Here is a 21,619-nt window from a genome sequence, read left to right as displayed (position 1 = left end):
CCCCTTTAACAGTTTGTCTGCCTGACTGTTCAGCGCATCGCACAGATCAGCCGTCTCTCCCGTAGTATACCCGGTACTGCACTTTGTTCCCGGTGTGGATGCATTGGGGGGGATTCTGCGGGATAATTAAATCTCATCAGTTCCAGAACTGCCTTCCTTGACATCCCCCCCCACCATGCGCAAACAGCCCTGATGAAGATCGTTGCACTGCAGCGGATTCATATCACGAAGTACTACTAGACAATGCATTGGTCCCTTTAATAATTCCAGCATAATTGCAAGAATTACTGGGACTTCAGTCTTTGAGACCAAAGTGGGGGAGTCCTATTTAATTCATGTTGTATTCTTGTTATATTATATGCAGCGTCCCGGCTCCATGAGCATCGCACTCCAACGTACCGCTTGATTTCTGCGCCTCCGTCTCTCCTGTGGGCTCTCCTTTCTCGAGGAACTTGGTCAAGTCGTTGAAGATCGGGTAGCAATCAAAGGCGAAAAATATTGTGGCGATGAAGCCGAGGACCTGGAGAACAGAGAAGAAGGAGAGCGTAGAACCCTCAATGCCAAGCGGCTCTAACGCTGCATCGGGTGCTTTACGTCACACCTAAGAACTGAAAGAGTTAATGATATTTGGCAATAAGTGGCAGTCCTGGGCACATGCCCTCTAGCCCCGGTTGGGTTGTGGTGGAGGAGGATTATCTACCCCTCTGACCTGAATAACTGACACGGGGACGGCACTTACCAGCAGAGGCCACAGAAGTCCTCTCATCTGCTCATTTAGTTTAGCGGAATACGCGAAGAAAGTAAAGAGAGCCCAGAGGAATTCTATGAGCGGAACGGTCATCAGAGCCACGGCGGTGGAGGCCACGTAACAAATAACCACCTGCAGGCAAAAACAATAAGATCCGTTACCAGCAGTGACCACGGCGGGGATCCTGTGCGCTTCCATGCAGTGAACAGCAGACCCTACTTTATGACATCATAACCCAAGACCCCACTAATCTCTGCCTACACACGAGCACCAACTGCCCCAAAAGGGGGTCCCTGGGGGGCAGTCTATTCAGTGAACACAATGATTGAAAAGTACTTGGATAGTATTACCGTATTTGCTCGATTATAAGACGACCCTGATTATAAGACCACCCCCAAAAATCTGATTAATTAATGAAAAAAGAAAAAGCCTGAATATAAGACGACCCTATAGGAAAGAAGTTTTACCAGTAAATGTTAATTCATGTAAACTATCTGAACAATTGTTTGTTAATAAAAGCTATGATTGAGAAAAATGTTGTTTTTGGTTTTATTTCCTTTTTTTCAACCTGCCCCCCCCAGTTATGGACATCTGCCCCCTGGCTTGCCACTGTGCCCCATGATACGCCTTTTAACCCTCTATATGCCACTGTGCCCCATGATATGCCTTTTGACCCCCTATGTGCCACTCTGCCTCCAGAATTGCCTTATACCCCTATATGCCACGCTGGCATTTAGGGGGTTAAAAGGCATATTATGGGGCAGAGTGCCATATAGGGAGGTATAAGGCATTTCTGGAGGCAGAGTGGCATTAAGGGGGTTAAAAGGCATTTCACAGAGCACTCTGCCTCCAGAAATGCCTTATGCCCCCCATTTAACACTCCCTCCCTCTCCCTCCTCCAAACTTACCGGTGCTGCTTAGTCCAGGCAGCATGTAGAGCTCTACGCACTTGAGCGGAAGTTGTCTACGTGAATCGCGTAGAGCTCTACGCGCTGCCCGGACTAAGCACCAGGGACTCAGAAGCACCGGTAAGTTGGGGGGGTGGATAACACTGCAGGATCCAGGTCCCCTGCATCTGAGTCCCCGGTGCTTAGTCCGGGCAGCGTGTAGAGCTCTACGCGCTTGAGCGGAAGTTGTCTACGTGAATCGTGTAGAGCTCTACACGCTGGCCGGACTAAGCCCCGGGGACACAGAAGCACCAGTAAGTTGGGGGGAGCATAACACAGGAGGAAGATCCAGGTCCCCTGCATCGCTGCGGGGGATCTGGATGTTAGTCAGACCTATTTGGGATCTGATTATAAGATGACCCCGATTATAAAACAAGGGGTATTTTTCAGAGCATTTGCTCTGGAAAAGACCTCGTCTTATAATCGGGCATATCCGGTATATGGTAATCGGATACCCTGCGCACGCATCGCTTTCACTGCTGGAATAGGGAGCAACACAATGCAGAGCTTTGCTTACAGTACCGAAAGGGTTAAAAGGAAAGGAGGTCTGTGGGTAATAAGTAGGGGTTGGGGAGAGATCAGTGATGACAAATTCAGCTTCCTCCGTGGTGACTGTACATAAAAAGCCACGCATGCTGTAGAGAAAGGACACCGATTTCTCATATCTGTGCAACTCACAGGTTTAGAGAATAAAGCCCACTGGCAGGTAAAGCCTGTAGAAGGTTAGTGAATTTAGTGAAAGAGGTAGCCGCAGATACACAGAGGAAACACGGCAGTTACATAGAAAGAAGACCCAGCAAAATAACTTTCTAAAACTTGCATCGCTCGGGGAGGAATAAAAACAGACGCTTTGAACAAAAGTTACGCAATCAGCAGGAACGTTCCACTGGTCGCTACGACAACTGCACCACAATGAACCCATACACTGTGCTCATCACACACTGTGCATGCACACGCGTTTACACGCTCGCCGGTGTTATATATGAGAGGTTTAAAGCAGGGAAGCTGGATCTGCTTCACCGCGGCCCATCTTTCAGGCACACTAGCCATGTGCACTGGGCAGGTGCGGCCGACTCTCGGTCGAATGGTCTACGGCACCTCCCTGGAGCTGGGATCCGCGTTTAGCTGAGGAGGAAGAGCCAATGGCACTCAGAGAAGAACTCTATAGAGCTTTTCACAGAAATGCCACAAACTATCCTCAAAAATAACGGAGAATAAATAAACCTCTTATTCATACGAGAAGGGGGGGGGGCTGATTCTTCGCCCATCTTAGTCTTGGACCTTAATCTATAGATGATACATTTATAAAGTGGGGATTAAAAGAGAAGCGCACACTCACCATGGCGGGCCAGGAGAACTTTTGATGGAGTTTGGTGACGTAGAGGAACGCGAGGGACTCGGTCATCCGGCTCTCGATAGAGACGATGGACACCGACAATCCACTGCAAGAAACTCCAGCGCAGGCTGCGCAGGCCACGACCACCGAGACCTGACAGATTATGACCGGAATAAAACACATTGCGATTATTTGATAAAACAACGATTCTAACAGTGCCAGGCCGGCTGAGCATTACAAGAGTTAAAGTCTCACAACAGAAGCTATCTCATTAGCATTTTCCCCATAAAGTACTATGATGTCATACAGCCCCGCAAAGATCTTTGTATCTTATATTGCACCCCGATATCCAGTGCATCCCCCCACACTGACCGTACACCCAGCGCAGGCTGCCAGGCTCACCAGCCGTGTAAGTTTGACTACCCCCGGGGTACTTTTATTAATTTGACATCCAGGCAGCTACCGCAGGGCAAGAGCAGGAATCTGCACGAGGCTTTACCGGCTACCAATCAGCACGCGCGTTACAAACCAGCCTCAGCAGCAGCTCTTTGATGACATCACTGCGACTGCTAGAAGCCGCCATCTTGGAATATAAGGCCTAAACATAAAATAAAGGACTATCGGGTAGGATACATCGGAATTATGAGGAAAACCCCCCAAAATTATAGTTTTATTTAAAGTTCTATAAAAAGCCACTGTAGAAAACTATTAATTACAACTTTCTTTACTAAGACACTTACAAAGGCGCCATAAAAACAAAATTACGATGGATAGAAGTAAGAATTTGGGCATCACATACGCGTTTCCTGATATATCCCGGCATCCAGCAGAAAGGACAGCGGCTCCGGGGGGGGAAGGCAGCAGGCGGCTCCGGGGGGGAAGGCAGCAGGCGGCTCCGGGGGGGAAGGCAGCAGGCGGCTCCGGTCCTGGTTACCCCCCACTAGGGTTACGCCGGAGGTAAATACGCCGCCGGAAATTAAAGTCAAAATCTTAAATGATGTACAAACATTTAATTTCCTAAAGCATGACAATGTAAATACGCCATAAAATAAAAACCATGGCAACGCGGTGAGCTCTTAAAACAACATCATATAGAATTCATAGAAAAGTCTAAGAGACGCACGCGTTAAAAGCTAGTCCTGTTTTTAACAGGTCGGCTGAGGATGGAAAGCGTACATTAATGAAATTTGACACATTTCAGTTAGAATTTCATTTTTCAGAAATTTTTATATAAATTTCAGCATCACACAAATCAAACGTTTCAGAACCACGATGTGGAGACAACTTGTTTTCTGACAGATGTGATCAATCAAAATTAGTCAAAAACACAACAATTTGACATTTGCTCAGAAGCAGAAAGCGTGAATTAGTCTGTAACAGCAGTTTGCCACGCGGGCCGTTACCAGTGAAACCGCCCCAAAAACACCAAAACTAAAAATCGCCATTTTACACAATATTTAACCACAATATCTGAAACATTTAGACAGACGCCGAATATTTTCAGACACGCGATTTCTTAGTAACCTCTTCAGACACCTGAACAGAATCAGCAAAATTAAGCTTAAAAAGGCCATTTCAGAATACATTCCCTAAAACAGATTAGAGGAAAACCAGCCTTAAAAACGATCATTTGACGAGCATTTCAAACAGATTGAGCATGAAATAACAATTTTAGGTCAAATGTAAAGACGGTGAGAAGTCTAAATTATAAACGTATTAGCAAAAAGCTACAAAAACCCTATTTTGCACACATTTATGTTGACTTAATAGCATGAATTATACAGCAAAATTGAAAAGACAGAAGAGCAGATAATTCATCATTTGAGCGCTTACCATTCGCAGGATTCTCTCCATGCGCAGCCGGCACAGCGCTGAGTACACCGCCTTGTCATATAGAGGCTAAAAACGAACTACATTTTATACGAATTCAAAGCCATCTGTAAACTGCAACTCTTTGCACGCAGGCGCCAACAAACAAATGTAAACTTCATTTTAGCCACATAAAGAACTGTTTTAGACACTCATTAAACACAGTTTTAGCATCAGGATGTTGGAAATCCCCCAACTCATGAAATACCCCAAATCAACCCTAAAAGATACATTTGTAACAAAAAATATAACAAAAATGTGGGTATTTGAGAATTAACAATTTACATTTTATTTTAAACGTGTGAAATTAATTAAATCAAATGCATCGCTACCGGCAACTGCATAAACTGGAAACCTGGAATCCTTTAATAACTCTCGAGCGAACCGGTTTTGACTTTTGAAAAGTTTGAAAAGTTTGAATTGAAGAATTTTCCGTAACAGTTTTAGAAATCCTTTAAAAACACCTTTTTCAAACAAACATATATTAAGAGCCACATTTAAATAAGGGAAGGAAAAACATTTAAATATCCAACAATTTGCCGTGCGACTGAAAATAAAAACCACGTTCAGTTGATTAAAATGATGTCATAAGTATTTTTCCCCCCAATAATTTTTTTCAATATTTCACTTAAATAAAAACATTACAAGAAATCCACCATCATTTCAGTTCAATTTTTTTCCCGGGTAACAGCTGAGACCACAAAATCAGTTCAACAAAATTACCAAAAACAAATCTATATATATTTCTTTTACAAAAAAAAACATGAAAGATTAAAATGAATTCAAAATGAGAAATGTAAAGAAAAAAAAAACTTGAAGTAAGGATTTAAATAACAAATGTTTTACACAGAAGAGTTATTGGACCCATTTGTATTCACGCAGTAGAGACAAAAACAGTATTAAGTGGTTAATAAATAAATAATAATTGAACCCCTGCCTTTGCACCGGTCCCTTCCTTACACCCCTTATACAGAAACTGAATAAAATGTTTCACTCGCACGGACAGAAGTCATTTTTGGAATTGTACACATAAAACCATGTATTACGTACACAGTATCGGGGCTCCTGGGAGAGAACCGTTAGCCCCAAGAGACGTTTCATTGCCTCTCAGCCATAACGGCAATTAACGTTGACTTAATAGACACCGATCAATACGTTTACCAATGACTACTATCTCCAGCGGCAACAACACCCGTCCTCCAACACCGGGACAAAAACGTGGCAAACAACGGCCGTCCCACTGAACTGAAAAGTCATTTTAATTGATGCCATCTTATTAGCGATTCCTTTACAGGCTGGAATAACATTTATTTTTAAATCACATCGCATGACATCACATCGCATGACATCACATCGCATGACATCACACCGGACAAAGAAAGCAGAAAGCATTTTACTTACCAACACGTGACGAGTCGATAAACCGCCGCCAAGCGCAAGCCGTGGGATCCACCTGCACCAATCACGCTCTCATTTACTGCCCTGTAATCTGGATTTCAAAACTATTTCACGGATAACACAATGTGACAACTGCTTGAAAACGGAATTCTTTTCGGTTTTTTAGTAACACATTTGGGTATTTGCAGTTACTAAAGACGCAAAGTTTAAAAAACATTAAAGCACTTGGATTTTTGAGAAAAAACCAAACTCAAAGGAAATAAAACCGAAAGAATCAGAAAATACATTTCGGACTTTTACAAACAATACATTTCCCAAACCAATTACTGAAGATTTTAGATATTTGGGGGGAATCAAACATTTTGGGACAGAACATAATCGGCGTTTGGTTAAAACAGAGCCCATTTTTAGTAGGAATTTCTTTTAAATTTTAGACACAGTTTAAGCGCAAATTCCAACTCCCGTCTCTTATTAGAAACCTGCATTGTTATTATTTGTTTTATATAGCGCCATCACATTCCGCGGCGTTGTACAACGGCTAAACAGGACATCATTAGGTTTAGAGATACAAGAGGTAAGACGGACCCTGCTCCAAGAGCTTACAATCTAGAGGTAACCTGCATTGTTATTATTTGTTTTATATAGCGCCATCACATTCCGCGGCGTTGTACAACGGGTAAACAGGACATCATTAGGTTTAGAGATACAAGAGGCAAGATGGGCCCTGCACCAAGAGCTTACAATCTAGAGGTAACCTGCATTATTATTGTGTTATATAGCGCCATCACATTCCGCGGCGTGGTACAACGGGTAACCAGGACATCATTTGATTTGAAAGAGGCGGCAAGATGGGCCCTGCTCGAAGAGCTTACAATCTAGAGGTAACCTCCATTACTGTTTTATATAGCGCCATCACATTCTGCAGCGTTGTACAACGGGTAAACAGGACATCATTAGGTTTAGAGATAGAAGAGGTAAGACGGACCCTGCACCAAGAGCTTACAATCTAGAGGTAATCTCCATTATTAGTGTGTTATATAGCGCCATCATATTCCGCGGCGTTGTACAACGGGTAACCAGGACATCATTTGATTTGAAAGAAGAGGTAAGACGGACCCTGCTCCAAGAGCTTACAATCTAGAGGTAACCTGCATTATTATTGTGTTATATAGCACCATCACATTCCGCGGCGTTGTACAACGGGTAACCAGGACATCATTTGATTTGAAAGAAGAGGTAAAACGGACCCCTACTCCAAGAGCTTACAATCTAGAGGTAACCTCCATTACTGTTTTATATAGCGCCATCACATTCTGCAGCGTGGTACAACGGGTAAACAGGACATCATTAGATTTGAAAGAAGAGGTAAGACGGACCCTGCTTGAAGAGCTTACAATCTAGAGGTAACCTGCATTATTAGCGTTTTATATAGCGCCATCACATTCCGCGGCGTTGTACAATGGGTAACCAGGACATCATTAGGTTTAGAGATAGAAGAGGTAAGACGGACCCTGCTCCAAGAGCTTACAATCTAGAGGTAACCTGCATTATTAGTGTGTTATATAGCACCATCACATTCCGCGGCGTTGTACAACGGGTAACCAGGACATCATTTGATTTGAAAGAGGCGGCAAGATGGGCCCTGCTCGAAGAGCTTACAATCTAGAGGTAACCTCCATTAGTGTTTTATATAGCGCCATCACATTCCGCGGCGTTGTACAATGGGTAAACAGGACATCATTAGGTTTAGAGATACAAGAGGTAAGACGGACCCTGCTCCAAGAGCTTACAATCTAGAGGTAACCTGCATTATTATTGTGTTATATAGCACCATCACATTCCGCGGCGTTGTACAACGGGTAACCAGGACATCATTTGATTTGAAAGAAGAGGTAAGACGGACCCTGCTCCAAGAGCTTACAATCTAGAGGTAACCTGCATTGTAAAAGACACGCAATTCACTTCAAATGTACAGAAATCAAATGACAAAGTCAGACCTTAAAACGCGTTTATCGGAAGAGAAAACCCAATTTCCGTCACGCGAGTGATATCCGGATTAATAATAGATTACGTCCGACGCTGGGGTTAGAATTCTGGACAGACCATCTGAAGCAGCGTGTTTGCTGTTTTTGCGACGTGGTAAAAGTGAGCATTTATTGGCCGTTTCGATATAAAACCGGTTTGTTTTTGATAGAGCAGGAAGATGATTTTAAAGAGCCCTGAAAATACGCCGACGCGGATTAAGAAGAACACCAACCCTTTCCTCGTTTTACGCATTCGTCATGAACCCAAATCGTAGAAAATGTAGACATCGTGGTTACCAAACCCCCCACAATGTTTAAAACCACTTTTAGATCACGCGTTTCTCTTTAAAACACCAGAATTTCACATTTATTCAAAAACCTTGGTTTAGAAAGCAGTTACAGACACAGTTTTCAGACGCGCGAGCGGCATTTTATCGCATGACACGTACGAGGTATACAACGCATCGGATTTAGATGAGGACGCGAACAATCGCTGGAAGGAACGGAAATGTCAATCTTCTAGAGATTGGGTTTGGAAAGAAAGTCACGGATTACGTTTTTCAGACGCTCTTGAACACAAATTCTAGCCTTTAAATGATGTCATCAACTCTTGGAGACGTCATTTTAGACATAAAAGGTTTTCCTTTTTGAATTTCAATAAAAAATTTTTTGCGGAGAATACAATTTGGCGGCTGTTTGAGAAATGTACATCGCAGGGTAGGAAGGAGTTGTGGAAATCACAGTTTTCAAAATAAGGTCACATTTGGATTTGCTTGGATTATCAAAAACACACATTTTAGACGCCAGTTAACCCCTTGGATTATTATATATAATAATTTCTCATTTCACCATGGATTAGAAAGCAGTTTTAGGCTAGGTTTCCACTTGGTTTTTTTTTGCTAAAAACGCCAATTCAGCCACCTGGCGTTTTTTTTGTGAAAAAACGCAGCAGCCAGATGTTAGCTGTTCTTCAATAGGAAATCGCAGAATGCCAGATCCGCTCGGCGTTTTTCTGTTTGGCGTTTTTTCAGTCCTCTTTGGCGTTTCTCTGCTTTTTTGGGCTCTGTGGCAGTTTTTCAGAATTGCAGGTTGCTGACGCTCTGGCGTTTTTTGCAAGGAAATCTTGGCGTTTTTCTCCAATAGAAGTCTATGGGAGAGAAAAAAAACGCCATGAAAAAGCCATGTGGGTTTATTGCCTTGGCGTTTTTTTATGGCGTTTTTTCCACAGTTACGACGCAGAGGATGGACCCAGTATCTGTGTGTCCTACGAGAAATAGGCTGAAAACAAACAGTTTCACACAAAACAAAGTTCATACTGAATTTTACACCATTTGGAACAAACATCCATTACAAACAAACATACGCGACGCATCAACTGGATCCTGCGTGCCAAAAGCAACAGCAAACAATTTGCACCATCATTTGGGGCCAATCTTCCTCGAGGAGCAGACATTCGGAATAAAGCCTGCCTTACAAACCACAGAAAAGAGACAGAAGGGTCCGCCGGGGCGTAGAACTCTACCAAGTAAATGACATCAGGAGGGGGCAGATACTCGCCATTTATCCTAATCCCTTTTAGCTGGGTGAAACTTCTAACTTGTAAAGGCTGGAAAAACTGCCCAAGGTCAAAAAAAAGCAATTTCCACAGAAAAAACTCCAGAAAAAACGCCAAAACGCAGGTAAATGCAGTGGGAGTTTTCTTGGCGTTTTTCCTAAAGAAAAAAACGCAGGACAAAAACCCAAGTGGAAACCTAGCCTCATTTTTCCTATGACGCGTACGAGGTATAAAAGTCAGCACATCGGGTTTAGATTAGGACGCCAACGATTGTTTCAATCTATAGAAATGTCCATCTTATAGACATTTGGTTGCGAAAGGAAGTCACAGAATACATTTGTTAGATGTTCTTGAACACAAGTTCTAGATAGAAATCATCAAAGCACAGAAAAGACTGAAAACGCAACATTTTAAAGCAGGAAACAGCACTTTGTCAAACTTTTTTGAGCCTAAAACACGATTAAAAACAGGTTTAAAAAGTCAATCAAACCATATATGAACGCCGGATTTTAGACAGACATAAAATAATCACTCAAAATGCAGTTTTATAACAATGAGATTGGAAGACATATGCTGATGAAAAAGATATTAAACATAATACACAGTATTATAAACACAGCTGGCCCAAACATGTGTTTATTCATCACTATTTTGGGACAAAAAGAACAGCTCGAAGTAGATTTTATAAGCAAACGGAGAACAGACAGCTAAATTCAAATGAAATGATGTCATACAAACCCGACACAAAAACACACAAATAAAATGAACATGTAAATATTTGAATGATGTCATACTAATAGAAAAGTACCCAATGCAAAACACACAAATAAAATGAACATGAAATATGTGAATGATGTCATACTAATAGAAAAGTACCCAATACAAAACAAACAAATAAAATGAACGCTTAAATATTTGAATGATGTCATACTAATAGAAAAGTACCCAATACAAAACACACAAATAAAATGAACGAGTAAATATCTGAATGATGTCATACTAATAGAAACACACCCAATACAAAAAACACTAATAAAATGAACATGTAAATATTTGAATGATATAAAAGATATGAAAGCTTAAACATTGAAATGATGTCATACTAATACAAAACACACCAAATATAGCAAAAGCTTAGATGTAGAATTATTTGGCCAGTTAAGTAACGGCAAACACCGCAAACAATAATGACAACCGTGTGTATAAAACGTCCATACCTGGCCAAAGCCGTCCTTCTACGTCAGAGTAAGAATCACCCCGCATACCGGCTTTAAGACGACTCTCTGCTTGCAGGATTTGGGCCAATTGTTTTCCTGCCGTCTACGATAAGACTTCCGGTTACCATTTCCGTTACCTGCGGTGGGTAAAATATAAAGATCACTTCAAACACTGTTCTTCACGTATACAGCGTGATAACAATACTAATTCTACACGTAATGTCAGGTTGCTTCTAAACCAAAAAGGAACGACCATCCGATTATTATTATTATTAACGTTCGATTATTTATTTATTTAATTAGTGTCGCAAAATGCATTTTCAAAATAAATATTGATTTGTTTTCTCGGTGTAAGAACACAGTTTTTAAGGCAGCTGCATATCAGCCATTTGAATGTTTATGGGAAACTATAGAATGACTCGGTCTTAATCACCCACAGTGACCCTCAAGCCTAGAAGTGTAAACATTTGACTTGAACCCAGAAAATCTGAAAGCCTATAAGCCGTGTTAACATGCGAAGTCCGTCTGACGGCCAAACTGAAACGCCTCCTCCGCTCTGTGTGCCCTCTGGTGCCAGCCGCGAGCCAAAATAATAAGCGCCATAGACAGGTCACGTCATCAGATATAAACACATACACGTCATCAGATACAAACGCATACACGTCATCAGATACAAACACATACATGTCATCAGATACAAACACATACATGTCATCAGATACAAACACATACACGTCATCAGATACAAACACATACACGTCATCAGATACAAACACATACATGTCATCAGATACAAACACATACACGTCATCAGATACAAACACATACACGTCATCTAATATAAACACATACATGTCATCAGATACAAACACATACACGTCATCTAATATAAACACATACATGTCATCTAATATAAACACATACATGTCATCAGATACAAACACATACACGTCATCAGATACAAACACATATATGTCATCTAATATAAACACATACATGTCATCAGATACAAACACATACACGTCATCTAATATAAGCACATACATGTCATCAAATACAAACACATACATGTCATCTAATATAAACACATACATGTCATCAGATAAACACATACATGTCATCAGATAAACACATACATGTCATCTAATATAAACACATACATGTCATCTAATATAAAACACATACATGTCATCTAATATAAAACACATACATGTCATGTAATATAAAACACATACACGTCAAACACAAACACATACAAACCGCACAATCCCCAGAAATCCCACATCACGCTGTCCTTGCGATAAAACGCTCGACTAGAAAACCTGAGCGTGGCCAACTTATTGTTACCCCCAAAAAACCTCTAAAGAAGGGCTCCACAAACCACGGAGGGGGACCCATCGGGGATCCGGCACCCCATGTTTTCCTTGCGGTGAAGCAGGTGGTGGTACGAAGCACCCAGCGGGGTCACGTAGCGCATGTTATGTGACCCTGCGGGGTAGCGACACGGCGCTCGCTTAACCCCAACCCCACCGGAGAGCACAGGGTGCCGGATAGAAGACTTTGAAAGAATTGGATCTTTGGCAGTGATGCCAAAACACAAAAAGCCCGAGTCTTTTGCCCCAATAAACATCCTTTAATTTACTGCCAGGGGGGTAATCTATAAAAATATAATTCGGAGGGGGGGGCAAGACGCCTACATATTTTGGACTTCCACATTCAGATTCCGGGGTGCTGCTGAAATGACCAACAAACTCAACAGCGAATACCATTCTAGAAATCACATGAAATAAAATGTCGGAGTCGCGCTGTACGGCCATCTATTGCTTGGAAACGCAACTACGTCAAAGTCTCCCAATTTCAATGCGTCCTTTATAAACCTTCACGGCTGTATCGCCTACCAAGATGGTTTTCCAGCCAACGTGGATGAACCAGGGGCAGGTGGGTGAGAATCAGGATCACTCAGCGGGACTTTTCATTCCAAAGGAACGCCCAAGGATTCCACACCAAGCAGGACGTCATCCAGATGTTGCCGATCTCAACGGCCGCGTCCCAGAACACTGAAAAATACCCCTCGTCTTATAATCAGACCTAAAATAGGTCCGACTATGAGACTAAGATCCAGATCCCCCGCAGCGCTGCAGGAGACCTGGATCCTCCTGTCTCCCCCCCCCCCCCCCAAACTTACCGGTGCCTCTGACTCCCGGTGTGTTGTCCGGGCAGCGTGTGACGTCCACGCGATTCGCGTAGGCAACTTCCGCTGCAGCCGGAGGGAGGTGCGGTTAGCAGCGGGGGTTGTCTGCGTCCATCGCGCAGACCTTCCTCGGCTGTCAGAGATCAGAGTTCCCCTTACCGGGGAGTTCTATCTGAAATGCCTTATACCTTCCTATATGCCACTCTGCCCCATTATATGCCTTTTAACCCCCTAAATGCTAGAGTGGCGTGTAGGGGTATAAGGCATTTCTGGAGGCAGAGTGGCATTTAGAGGGTTAAAAGGCATATCATGGAGCACAGTGGCATATAGGGGTTTAAGGCATTTATGGGGCAGAGTGATAAGCCTGGGGGCAGATGTGCATAACTGGGGGGGCAGGTTGGAAAATAAAAGGAATTAAAAACAAAATATTTTTCTCAATCATAGCTTTTATTAAAAAAAACAGTTTACATGAAGTAACATTTACTGGGCAAACTTTTTTCCTATAGGGTCGTCTTATATTCAGGCTTCTTCTTTTTCCGAAATTAATATTCAGATTTTGGGGGTCGTCTTATAATCGAGCAAATACGGTACTAGCAAGCAGCAGATGTCATTAGTGCCAGTTTCAAAGGGTCTTTGGGGGCTACCAGAGGGCCAACGTTCCACCCCAGTTTAGGACACAGATCTCTAGCAAATAAAGAACGACATAAAGACTATAATGCCTACGATCCCAACAGAAAGTGAAAGCTGAGCTACTTTCACACAAACAGAACCAGTCCATCCACACATTACTCAACCGCAAAGCTCCCCGAAACACCACAGACACCCCCAAAACCCAGCCGCCAGATATCATCGCACGCGTTCCCATTCTACAGAGCGGGATAAGCATCTTCAGAGCCGCAGGAAGGAGTTCAGCAACCGCGGTTTCCGTATAAATCACACAAAGCCTTCAATATCCCCAGCAGCCACAAAAAGGAGATTGCGGGCAATTCGTGGCAACCTACAGCCCACAAATGGACTCCGAACACACTGCCTGTGTGACGCTCGCTACAAAGTAACGCCGTGTACAGCACAGAACATACATCCCACGGGTCACTGGCGGGAACATGTATATATTCAATGTAACATTAATCACACAAAAAACAAGCTTTCCACAGAGAACGGCAACCAGGTCACCCAGACGGACCACGAGAATAACAACTGCACCCGGCCGGCCACCAAGTCACCCAGACGGACCACGAGAATAATAACTGCACCCGGCCGGCCACCAAGTCACCCAGACGGACCACGAGAATAATAACTGCACCCGGCCGGCCACCAAGTCACCCAGACGGACCACGAGAATAATAACTGCACCCCCGGCCACCAAGTCACCCAGACGGACCACGAGAATAATAACTGCACCCGGCCGGCCACCAAGTCACCCAGACGCACCACGAGAATAATAACCGCACCCTGGCCGGCCACCAAGTCACCCAGACGGACCACGAGAATAATAACTGCACCCCCGGCCACCAAGTCACCCAGACGGACCACGAGAATAATAACTGCACCCGGCCGGCCACCAAGTCACCCAGACGCACCACGAGAATAATAACCGCACCCCGGCCGGCCACCAAGTCACCCAGACGGACCACGAGAATAACAACCGCACCCCGGCCGGCCACCAAGTCACCCAGACGGAGCACGAGAATAACAACTGCACCCCCGGCCACCAAGTCACCCAGACGGACCACAAGAATAATAACTGCACCCCCGGCAACTACAAGAAAAATAACTGCACCCCAGCCGGCCACCAAGTCACCCAGACGGACCACGAGAATAATAACACACACACAAATATATACATATATACAAATATATACACACACACACAAATATATTTGTGTGTGTGTGTATATATTTGTGTGTGTGTGTATATACATATATACACACACATACACACATATGTACACACATACGAATACATACGTACACACACACATGTACACACACATACATACACACACACACGTACACACATACATACACACACACGTACACACACACAAAGCAGAAGCGCACCGGCGCGTGGCGCTAACGCTACAAACATGTGGAACTGTCTCGGGTGACGGGGAAAGCGTCATGAGTGGGTTTTACACAAAGTATTGGAATCTCATAACCAGACGGCTGATTGGTCCTCAGATTTGATTCTTATAACAGCGTTAAATATTATTCTCAATGATAACGGCTGTCGGCGCAACAGGGTCACCGCCACCAACAACAACTACTCCCCCGCAGACCCCGCTCGGAGGGGCCGGCTGCACTCATATAATATATAATGTATAATATAACTCACACTTACACTTCTGTCGCTGGGGGACTAATCCACGACGCGCTCCGCACGGGGAGGTCCGCAGATTCAGGACTTTTCACCAATCCAGGCTCTGGGCGCTCGCTGCTCTCTTATGGGGCGGAATAAAGATGTTCTTTTCATGAGGGGCCATCTGCGGAGCCCGGGAAGTGGTCAGATTTGGCCCCTGCAGGTGCAGTAATGGCGGTGGGGCACTGCTGCTCTGTAACACTTGCCCTCACCTCCACGGGGAATATCAAACAACCGTGGGAGCCATAACGCGAGGCAGTTCCACGGTGGCTGAACTTGATGTTGGTAGCCGCGTACAGTTACAGCAGCTGAACTAAAAGTTCGCAGTGCATGCGTTTGTTTGTTTCCGCCCCCTACCATTCACACTCAGGGGGCAGTGCTCTACTACTGGCCACTCCCCGTAAAATCAACCATTAGGGTGTAGCGTGTCAGTATGTCCCCGCCCCCAGCAATGCCCTGAGACTGGCCCCTCCATCAGGGTGTAGTGTTGCGTGTTGGTATAGCTCCTCCCCCTGGCCGTCACACTCAGGGGACAGCCCCGTGTGGGTGTCTCCGGAAGTGGTTGCTACGTGTAGGAGAAGCGGCGGCTCGAGCGGTGGCATGGACCCTGAGCGGGACTTGTCGCCTCTCTCCCCGAACACAGTGCGGGCTCTGAATGACACGATGTACGAAACGCGGAAAGTGGCGGTCGGTCAGCGGCCAATTGTGGGGGAACCTAAGTGAGGCTGAGGGGGAAGCACGAAGCGTGAGACCAAAGGGCTTCCCAACTGGAGGAGGAGGAAGGATTGGGGGCAGATAGTTGGCTGTGAATCGCTGTAACCGCGCATTTTATTTCTGTGTCCCCTATAGCTGTCCCGCTGTGTGCCTCTCTCTCAGCCTCCTCTAGGTGTCTCCCTCTATTATGCCTGTCTGTTCCAGATCCAGAGTGGGTGCTTTTGAGTGTAGGTGAGTCAGGAGGAGGCACACAGTCCGGCTATCTGGTGGCATAGAGGGTAATTGTGTTAACTAACATCCAGGGGGTTGTTGGCTCTATTTTCCGGTGAGTGCTGGAGGCTGTTATAAAGACGGTCTGTATATTTATAGCTTTAGCGGGTCAGGCATTATATGTACGTGGGAAATAACACAGTCAAGCTGCCTGGTGGTGTAACGGGTAGGTGCGATACCTACGGTGCTGTGGAAAACACCTTACCTGCTACCTAAAATAAACAAACACCAATCATATATGTGCACCACAAGCACTCAGCGGGCCTCATGGAGAGTAGAACCAAGGACTGACTTTATAGGAGGCAATGGACCTAGCACCGAGCCACAAGAGCAGTGAGGAATACGTGCTCGTCCGTGATAGATATCCTCAAATCCGCGGCTCTAAAAACTAAAACACGCATACAGCCCCTATAGTACTATATACCGACAGGTGGAACCGAACCAGCAACCTCTCAGATCATGGGAGAGACACCTAACCTCTATACCACGAGACAGTCAGATGATCTTCCTCCCCATGGATATATGATGCCTGCCTGTTCCACATATTGTATAAAAACATTAGAAATACACACAGTCGCCATAACACTTACATACAGCAGTCTCCGGGGTAACCGCCACCAACCATTCGGATGCTATAACCACTACGCACCCGTTGGCATGAGACAGAGCGCCCGTCCACTCCGCTTATACTCATATTCACCCGCCCTGAAACGTGGCATATACACCCGCTGTAAAATACAGGGTTTGCCCCGATTCTGAACACAAAATATTGGAGCCAGAAGCCGCCACGTGCAGTGTCCCCAAAAACGCTACCGTGGACGATGTGGCTGATATTCAATTCTTGTCTTCTCTGTAACATACATGACAACATGAAGAATATCTCAATGTCACAGCATCTGGTGTGTCATATTTGCCCTCTGTCAGCTGCTCCCTGCCTGCTCCTGCTGCCCTCTATCAGCTGCCCCCTGCCTGCTCCTGTTGCCCCCTGCTCACTGTCTGCTTCCCCTGACAGAGGCGCCCTGCATGCTTCTGCTGCCCCGGTTTCCGCTGCAGAACTACACTTCCCGGTAGGCAACGCGGCGATCACGTGACAGGATGTGCGTGACGGTTCCGCCTGCGGTCCTGGTGGGTGACGGGTACCCGGAGGAGAAGCGGCGGCTCCGGTAGCAGCATGAACCCCGAGAGAGACTTGTCGCCTCTCCCCCCAAACATCGTGCGGAAGGTGGCGGCCGGTCAGCGGCCAACTGTGGGGGAACCTAAGTGAGAGCTGGGGGGAGAAAGGACACTATAGCTACCCCCCCCGTGTGTCTCTGCCCCCTATAGTTGTCCCCCCGTGTCTCTCTGCCACCTATAGCTGTCCCCCCGTGTCTCTCTGCCACCTATAGGTGTCCCCCGTGTATCTCTGCCACCTATAGCTGCCACCCGTGTCTCTCTGCCACCTATAGGTGTCCCCTGTGTGTCTCTGCCACCTATAACTGGCCCCCGTGTATCTCTGCCACCTATAGCTGCCACCCGTGTCTCTCTGCCACTTATAAGTGTCCCATGTGTCTCTCTACCACCAATAGCTGTCCTCCCCTGTGTCTCTCTGCCCCCTATGTCTCTCTGCCCCTATAGCTGCCCCCCTGTGTCTTTCTGCCCCCTATAGCTGCCCCCCTGTGTCTCTCTTCGTCCTCTAGGTGTCTCTCTCTCTGCCTCCTCTAGGTGTCTCTCTTTCTCTGCCTCCTCCTATGTGTCTCTCTCTCTCTCTCTCTGCCCCCTATAGCTGCCCCCTGTGTCTCTCTTCGTCCTCTAGGTGTCTCTCTCTCTGCCTCCTCTAGGTGTCTCTCTCTCTGCCTCCTCTAGGTGTCTCCCTCTCTGTCTCTGCCACCTATAGCTGCCCCCCTGTGTCTCTCTGCCTCCTCTAGGTGTCTCCCTCTCTCTCTGCCCCCTATAGCTGCCCCCTGTGTCTCTCTTCCTCCTCTAGGTGTCTCTCTCTCTCTGCCTCCTCTAGGTGTCTCCCTCTCTGTCTCTGCCACATATAGCTGGGAAGGTAAGGTACTCACAGTGCTGTATGCTTTGCTCCGCGCTTCCTCAACGCCTAGGATGATGAAGTAAAAAACTCGCCAGTAAAGCCGCTCAAAAAGCATCACGGGAGACGGAGGACCAAAAACTAATAAAAAATAAAAAGAAGGTGGTCTGTAGAGTTAAAGTTTTCGCGGGTCAGGCATAATATGTGCGCGGGACACATTGCAGTCAACTGCCGGGTGGTGTAACGGGTAGGTGAGATACTTGCGGTGCTGCGGAGCACAGGTTCGATTCCTGCTAGAAACACCTTACCTGCTACCTAAAAATAAACAAACACTGGGATGTTATATTTTTACATTAATTATATTTACATCGGGGTGGACAAAAAACTAGGTGCTCTGCCTCCTGGTTCTAAGTCCCATTCGTCCCGACCCGCACCTACCTACCTATCTAACTACCTACCTATCTACCAGGACTCATGGAGATTAGAACCAGGGACCAACTACATGGCAGGCAAAGCACCTAGCACCGAGCCGCAAGAGCAGCGACCCGAATGAGCTCGTCCGTGATAGATATCCTCACATCCGCAGCGCTAAAACCTAAAACACACATACAGCCCCTATAGTGCTACATACTGACACGGGGACCGAACCAGCAACCCTTCCCATCATAGGATAGGCGCCTAACCTCTATGCCACGAGATAGATGGCTGGCATTCTTCCCCACGGTTATTTAATGCCTGTTCCTGACTCACATATACGCATTGACCGGCGTCATATATCTACGGGGAGACAAAGCAGCCAGCTCTCTCTTGGCCTAACGGGTAGTTGTCTGACTCGCCATGCGCAGCGATGCTGGTTTGATCCTGGGTGACTCTCTAGTGAGTGTTATGGCGTTATGTTAGTGAGTGTTATGGCGGCTGTGCGTATGTTTAATGTATTTATGAGATAACGTACACTAAACACATTTTTATGGGAAAACGGTAACTCCACACACCGGCTCTTCCACTATTTATATATATATATGATTGAAAACAGCAATCACACTCCTATCATGCTAAGTCAGCCAGCACATGCTAGCACCTGGGCATGTGATTGCTATGAATTATGTATATATAGTTGCTTTTTTTTTTTTTGTCTAATTTTGGTGTTACTTTTAATGAAGTATTTTAAAGTTGTTTTTTTTCCCCAGTTTTGGCCAAGTGAACGCTGAATTTTCAGTTTTGGTCCAGAATTTTCATTTTGACGCATCCCTACTATACACTATATACTAAGCCAGTCACTGACGTGGTAGGCCTATACCACATCAATGTTTGGCTTAGTATATAGTGATAGGGGGTTGTAGTGCAGTATTGTCAGTGTCTGGTGGTACAGCATAATCCCCAAGTATATAATGATAGCAGTTATGCTGTACCACCGTCAATGTGTGTCTCAGTATATAATGATAGCAGTTATGCTGTACCACCGTCAATGTGTGCCTCAGTATATAATGATAGCAGTTATGCTGTACCACCATCAATGTGTGCCTCAGTATATAATGATAGCAGTTATGCTGTACCACCGTCAATGTGTGCCTCAGTATATAATGATAGCAGTTATGCTGTACCACCGTCAATGTGTGCCTCAGTATATAATGATAGCAGTTATGCTGTACCACCGTCAATGTGTGCCTCAGTATATAATGATAGCAGTTATGCTGTACCACCGTCAATGTGTGCCTCAGTATATGATAGCAGTTATGCTGTACCACTGTCAATGTGTGCCTCAGTATATAATGATAGCAGTTATGCTGTACCCCTGTCAATGTTTGCCTAACCATAAAAGCTATGCAGTTTCTAAGTGTGTGTGTGGGGGGTGCCACATACAGGATCTGGCACAGGTGCCAAATACTCTAGGTACGCCCATGCGTCGTGCGGCAGTCAGGCCCAACGGCCATTCCTGAGCTCTTCGTCCCACGTCTTACAGGGGGTGGGATGAAGAGCGGAGGCACGGCCATTGGGCGGTGCGTGCACGCCGGCCGCTTTAATTTCATTAGGCGCCGGTGGAGTAACTGTTGCTCGCAGCCGCTTTGGTGGCACAATGGGCCACTTGACTAGACTTGCCCCCCAGGCCTTAGGCTGCCAGCCCTCCCCTGCCTGGATCCCTTCTTGGTGCACTGTTTATACCCACCCTTCATTTGCCCCGGCCTATGGCTGGTAGTGGAGGGCAACCATGGGCCAGTGGGTATCTTCTCTGGCACTTGTTTTGCTCTAGTATTTGTCAGAGACGGCATCCGGGCCTCAGCCATCGTTCCTTAGGAGGCACACGGGTAGAAGAAGGATTTCATAAACTCTGCGATTTTACCCAGTTTCTTTTTGGTAAGTAACCCTCAGGAGTGTGCGAGAGAAGCTGACCCAGCCGCCGGAGGGCCAGTCCCTGTGAGGAGGTGTGCATTTACCCCAGGAATCCAGATACCAGGCGCAGTCATGTGTGACACTTTCGGACGACACTTCTTTTCACTTTGCTTTTCATACCGGCAGTTGAAATGTCAGCCTATCCTAGCGAAAGTGTACCAGCCCTTCCCTCATCACCCCGGAGTAAACAACGTAACGTGTAACGCTCCCGAGAAAAGCAACACGGATTCGCAAAGCAAAGGCCGGCTGATGAAAAAGGTATTAAAATTCCCTTAGTGCAGTCGCAAGATTCTGCCCTCATCCCCGGGCCCCCAGTGGCTTGAGCATCCGCACACATGAAATCCAATGGGAACGACGCTCCCAGGCTGCACCGGTCCTGCGTGGCCTCCCGATCGGGCCAAAGCGCGTGAGCAACTGCGTAGCCAGGCGTGTGGCCAGAAAATAGGCCAACGAAGACTAAATCAACCCAGTGTGACGGCCATGAGCCTCACGCATCGAAACTAATACCATCTATTACTCCCTGCAGCGGATGCCGCCTGCAGATCGAAGCCATCGTCCTCGTCCAGCACGTCTCGTAGTCTCTGCAACAACAAAA

This window comes from Sceloporus occidentalis, unplaced genomic scaffold (assembly GCF_023333645.1).
Source record: "Sceloporus occidentalis isolate IW3139 unplaced genomic scaffold, rSceOcc1.0.p SCAF_155, whole genome shotgun sequence".
NCBI classification, from domain to species: Eukaryota; Metazoa; Chordata; class Lepidosauria; order Squamata; family Phrynosomatidae; genus Sceloporus; species Sceloporus occidentalis.
The sequence above is the reverse complement of the archived record's forward strand: the minus strand, read 5'-3'. Positions refer to the sequence as shown.